The sequence below is a fragment of the Arachis hypogaea genome, chromosome 15 (genome assembly GCF_003086295.3).
Source record: "Arachis hypogaea cultivar Tifrunner chromosome 15, arahy.Tifrunner.gnm2.J5K5, whole genome shotgun sequence".
NCBI classification, from domain to species: Eukaryota; Viridiplantae; Streptophyta; class Magnoliopsida; order Fabales; family Fabaceae; genus Arachis; species Arachis hypogaea.
In genome coordinates this window covers 115,207,355-115,213,925 of record NC_092050.1, presented here as the reverse complement: position 1 = coordinate 115,213,925, position 6,571 = coordinate 115,207,355, and positions in this window count along the sequence as shown.

Genomic DNA, 6,571 nt, shown 5'->3' with positions numbered 1-6,571 from the left:
GTTGCAAGTATAGTTTCTAAACCTTCAAAAGTCCTTTCATACAAACGTTTTGGGTGTCACAAGTAACAAACCCCTTTTAAAATTGTTAACCGAGTATTCAAACCTCGGGTCGTCTTCTCAAGGAACTGCAAGGAAATATATTCTTATTATTGGCTATAAAGGTTGTAATCGGAGTTTAGAAGGTGAGAAGCAAGTGATTTGAATGACAAGTAAAGTAAATAGCAATTAAAATAAATAAATACTGTAAAGCAACTTTTGGCAAGGTAAGAGAAATTGGAAGTCCAACTTAGTTATCTCTCTCAACAATAATGAAAGTTGAATCTAAATTCCACTTAGTTAACCTTTACTAAAGTAAAGGAAAGTCAAGGGACTAATTAGTTTGACCTTCGAATCCTATTTATTTCCTAAGAAAAAGTTGGGATTATTTAAGTTCAGTTCAATTAGCAAGATAACGATTGTCAATTATGCTGAGTTTAATAATGTTGAGTTACTGATTTCTTAACCAAGACCAAAAAGGGAAAAGTAAAATTGTTGGAATAAAAATGTCCTTAGATGGAAAGCAATGGTAACACAGATTAAGGAGAAAGCAATCAATAGCTAAAATACCTCAGATAATCATTAATTCAAATCATAACATGGGAAGGATTCATAAGTCAAGTTGGCAACATTTATAGGTACGAATAAAAGCATTGAAGTAAATATTAAACCTAGATCGAGAGTCACTCTTACAAACTAAGAGAAGTCCTAAATCCTAATCCTAATCCTAAAAGAGAGAGAGGAGAGAACCTCTCTCAAACTAAATCTAAATCATGAAAAGTGAAAATTGGCGAGCTCCCCCTGAATGGATGCATTCCCCCACTTCATAACCTCTGATCTATGCCTTCTGGACTTGGATTTGGGCCAAAAAAGGGCTTCAGAATTCGCTATGAATGTTTTCTGCAATTTCTGGTGCGTGGCCTCTGTCACACGTCCGCGTGGGTCACGCGGTCGCATCATTCGGAGCATTTCCTTGCCACGCGGTCGCGTCAGTCACGCGACCGCGTCATGTGCGTTCTGCTTAAGGCGCGCGGTCGCGTCAGTCATGCGGCCGCGTCGCTGCTGATTCGCGCTTGGCACGCGATCGCGTGGATGCCAGTTTCTTCAGAAGCTCCGTTTTGTGCTTTCCTTCCATTTTTGTATGTTTCCTTTTCCATCCTTTAAGTCATTCTGCCTTAGAAAATCTGAAACTACTCAACACACTAATCACGGCATCGAATGGAAATAAAGGTAATTAAAATAATTAATATTAAAGCTTAGGAAACATGTTTTTCACATACATCACATAATAAGGAAGGAAAAGTAAAACCATGCAATTAATATGAATAAGTGGTTGAAGGATTGAATGAATCACTCAAACTAAGCACAAAATAACTCATGAAATATGGGTTTATCAACCTCCCCACACTTAAACAATAGCATGTCCTCATGCTAAATCCAAGGTAAAGAATAAGGTAAGGTTAAAGTGGTGGAATGTTATGCAATGCAACCTATTCTAAATGCATCTACCTAAATGAGTCATGCAATTCCAATTTATCCACTCATATATAAAGCTTACATATAGTCAAATTAATCCACATTCTCAAGGAATTATATATATATATATAGCCAACCCTTAAATAATAAAGTATTTTAGCAAATGAGATGGGAAATATTGTACAAACTTGCAAAAAAATTAGTAATTTAAGCACAGATATATGCTGATGAGCTATTGAACCCTCACTGGATTTTGTGTTTACCCTCTAGTCACTCAGTGTTCTGAATTGTAATAAACTATTGTTATCATTCTAATGAATAATAATCAAATTTTAGTAAACAATTTCTACTTCGTCTATTTAGTACTAAGTCTATTTATAAAGTAGAACATTTTTATCAGTCTCTTTTTTTTATTTAATGAATAATGATATCTTCTTTATATTGATATTTTCGATTATTCCAATAATAAAATTTCGAAACATTAAAAAAAAAAGTAAGTGGACCTAACCCATTGAATCAGAACTATATCTACTATTCTGATATTCAAATTCGATATAGATGAAATTGATCTTATTCACTTTACTTTTCTTTTTATTCTTACTTTTTATCACTTTGTTCTTCATCTAACCAATCAACAATTATAGAGTACAGTCATACCAAAAGTCATGAGGTCTTTAATTAAGGTTGTAATGGGACCAAGGTAAAGGTAAGGATATATGTATAAGGCTAAGTGAGCTAATAAGTGAATCCTTAATTAGACTAAGATCTCACCTAACATACATATTTAGTAGAATAAGCTTCTTTACCAATTTTCCCACGTTATCCCACTTGTTGTCATATGCTCATGTTTCAATTTTTGTTTTTATCCCATGTGCATTGCTTTTATTTTGCATTGGGGAATTCTTTTGTATTCCCTTTTATTAAATGCTGAAAAATAACTTCTCTTTTTTTTTAATGCACATGGTAATTGATCACTTTGATTTCTCATGATCATGCTTCCCAAATTTTCTGAATTATTTTATTTTTTTCAACTTTTCTACCTTTTGTTTCTATCATCCATGTTCCCAATAGGTTTCCCACATTTTAATCTATTCATAATTTTCTATCTTAAGATAACCAAGGATTCAACTTGGGATTTTATTTTGTTTTTCTGCTTAAGGCTAGTAGTGTGGCTAAATAGAATAAAAGGGATTTTAAAGGCTCAAGGGGGCTAACAAGGGTGATGTGAAAGGTAGGTTATTTTGGGGTAAGTGAGCTAAAATCAAATGATAGCCTTAATCATTCTTTTGGCATGTATCTATATTCTATAATTGGACATATAGATTAAAGCAAAGTAAAGAACATCAGAATAAAAAGAAACGAAACACACAGGAATGAAATTATGGTTTGAATGCAACCATACAATTAAGCTCAATACTCACAGGCTGTGTGTTCTCTAACTCAAGCATCATATATCATTCATATATGTTATGCAGGTTTAGTTAAAAATTCCCATTATTCTCATAAAAAAATTATTTAGGGTAGCCTTTAAAGTTTTAATGTTCCTCCTTGATGAAATGTTGTCAGCTTAACTATATGATGTAATGCTATATATACAAGGTTTATGGATTTAAATCTGTTATGTTCAATTTCCTAGTTTACTTCCTTTTTATTTTTCAAATTAAACTATGCTATCTTATGCTAAAAAGGGTAAACTATACTAATTAATCCACTAATAAGTCAGAATTGTAAACTAAACTAAATAACTAAAAATATGAACTAAAAATGCAAAATGCAAAAGTAGAGTAAAAATACATAAAAGTAGCAATGTATAAGTACTCAGAAAAAAAAAAAGAAAAAATACAGAAAAATATCCAAAATAAAAGAAAAAGAGATGTAGTGGTTCACCAAAATAAAACGCCAGAGATGGCGACCTCCCCACACTTAAAATGAAGCATTGTCCCTGATGCTCAGTCAAGCCGGGTGTGAAGGGGTGTCATCACTGGTAGGGATAGTAGCTGAAAGCTCTGTGGTGGTGGTGGGCTAAGGGTCTGGCTGCTGTAGAGGCGGTACTGACTGGATCGGGATCTCCGGATCTGCAGCCTCTATCTGATGCGTAACCTCCTGATGCGGGGTGGCCTGCTCTGTGGCTGCCTGCTGATGGGTCTCCTCTTGGAAATGAGTCTCCTCCTCGTGCTCATCCTCCTCATCCTCTGATGGCTCTGATGGTGTGTCGGGCTCGGAGGGGATGTCACCACCCTGTCGGATCATCAGCTTCAGATGCGAATAGCGTCGCTGGCTGCGCCGCTCCAATCTCTCATACCGGTGCTGGTTACGGCGCTCCATCTGATCAAGCTGTCGGAATAGGCGGTGCACGAGGCGGTATACGGGCTCAGAGGCAGGTGGAGGTGCAGTGGTAGCAGCAGGGGCAGCAGTGGCAGCTGTGGATGAAGAGGGTCCAGCAGACGGTGGGGCTGTATCATCAGTAGCAGTGAAGGGTGGTGGTTTGTAGCCCAAAGCTAGGAAGTTCCTGCTATGAGGAATGATCTTCCTACAGTCCGCCGCTGGTGGTCTCTCATTGGCATCCTCCCATGGCACGTCAGCTCGACGGCCTAGCTGTGTAACCAGATACGGGAAATGGAGGGTGCCTTGGATGTGGTCCCTGGCCATATAATGCCGGATAAAGCGTGGTTGATAAAGGTCCTTACCCTCCAGTACACACCATAGGAGGGTGATCATAGCAGTTGGGATCTCCGTCTCGTGAGTACTTGGCATCACATAATTACTTAAGATCTGGTGCCACAACCGAGCCTCATCATTTAAGTACGCCCTCTTGATCCCTCTAGGCATGGTGGTGTCCTGACCCATCTCCCAAGGAACAGTCGGGTCGAGAGCTATCCGTGCCTTTACAGCATCCCAATCAAACTGCATCAGGCGCATGTCCTCCTCAGCCTTTGAATAACCATCAGGCTGATCGGACTTGGCTGGGAGCTGGAGAATGTCCTCTATGGCCTCCTTAGTGACCAGAATTTATTTTCTTCTTAGGTGTACGACATCTAGGGTGGTGAGGTAGTAGTTGCAGTAGAATTCTCGGACCCAAGATGCGTTGACCTCTGTCAGTGTTCTTTCCAGAAAGAACCAGCCTCTCTGCTTGATTTGCTCAGTGGTGTACCGCTGGAGTGCTTCTGGAATCTTCAGAGTTCTCTCCAGGTATAGATTCCTGGAGTTTGCAAAAGCCGAGTATTTCAGCTCACAGTACCGGTTTGCAAATTTTATTGGATCATTTGTAGGGAGCAGCTGGTCAACTTTTTCCTGCTGTGTAAAGTTCTTCTCCCGCCATGAGGAATCATGCATGAGTGCAATGATGGACTGGGAAGAATCTCCTCTCTTGCGCTTGCCAGTAGCCTTGCCTTTTCCTTTTCTCTGTGAGGTAGACATCCTGAAAAATGGGAAACCAGGATATGGATAAAAATAGGGAAGCAAATAGGCAAGTTAAACAAAGAAAACTCAAAGCGGCAAAGGAGAATTAGAATGAGGTAAATGAGTAAAGTAAATGTGCATTAAGGATTGTGTAGTAGTTTAAAATTTGGAAAAGAAGAAATTACAATCCAAAATGTATCAGAATTCAAGTTAAATAGAAAAATTGTCATCATGCAATGGTTAGAAAGTTAGAGGAAAGTGAAAAAAAAAATCAGAAAAGAGATTTTGAAAAGGTTAGTATGGTTAGAATTTGAAAAAGAAGTTATTAAATTAAAATTAGTGAGTCAGTAAAATATGGGTTAAGGTAAGTGGCATAAAGAAAATATTCCAGATAACAAGGATTCACAATTATGACTAGAATTAACTCACAACCGAACAAGGAAAACATGGTGATGTTGATTCAAAGAGATATAAAGAAAGCAAGAATTGGAATCAGAATATCACAGATGCAGTTTGTAAACCAGGAAATCAAAGAGGAAAAGAAAGTCTGCCATAGCATGCATGAAATGGTTTGGTTAAAGCAGAGGACAACAGAGTTCAGATTGCCAAACCAAAACATGAAAGAAAACAATTTACAAAAAATTTGGGCAGCATTCCGGCTAAAATTGGATTGTCCCGGAAAATAAACAGCAAACAAGGCAGTTCATATGAATTAAAAACATGCTGCAGTTATCTATATTTAATAGAAACATGAAAATTCAGAGTAACAAGCAGCAAATGCAGGAAATCACAGCATATGAACAAGGTCACAGGAACAGCAGAATTGCAGTTATGATAAAACAGAAGCATGAACAGTGCAAGTAAACAGACCTAGATCCACTAACCACAACCTAAGCTACCTAACAACCTAAAAATCCACTACATCATGCATATCTATCTATCCTAATTATGAACATGAACAGAAAAAATTGTAAAATAACTGCAAAAGATAGGAAGGCGGTGTTCATCGGAACCTGATAGGTGTGAGGAGTAGAACGGGGTAAGAAAGCGGCTGGGTGGTGGCTGCGGAGGCGTCCGGCGCGGTGGAGGGGGTACGACGGCGCGATGGCGGCTGAGGGGGCAGTGGAGAAGGGGGTAATGGGGATAGGGTTTGGGGTAATTGATAGAGGAAGGGAGGGGGGTTGCGTGTGGGTGGCGGAGGGGCGCGGCTGGATGGCCGGCGGTAATGGGTGGTGGTCGCGGAGGGCAGTGGCGGAGAGGGGAGAAGAGAGGAAGAAAGAAGAAGAAAGAAGGGGAGGGGGTGGTACGGCGGCGGTGTCTGGATGACGGCGGCGTCTGGGTGGTGGCGCGGTGGTTGCTGGGTGGTGCTGGGTGGTGGCTGGGTGGAGATTGGGAGAAGAAGAAGAAGAGAGGGAGAAGAGGGTTGGGGGAGGGCTGCGTGACTGATAGGGTTCGCGTGGCTGGGGGGGGTTATATTTTTGAATCCACGTGGTTGCGTGGGGCACGCGGTCGTGTGGTTGGGGTGAAAATGGGAGTGACGCGATTGCGTGGGGCGCGCGATCGGATGAAAGGGGTGGAAGAGGGGATGACGCGATCGCGTGGGTCACGCGATCGCGTCGCTGGAAAGTGTGCTAAACGCACGACCCCAGCACCATTTTAG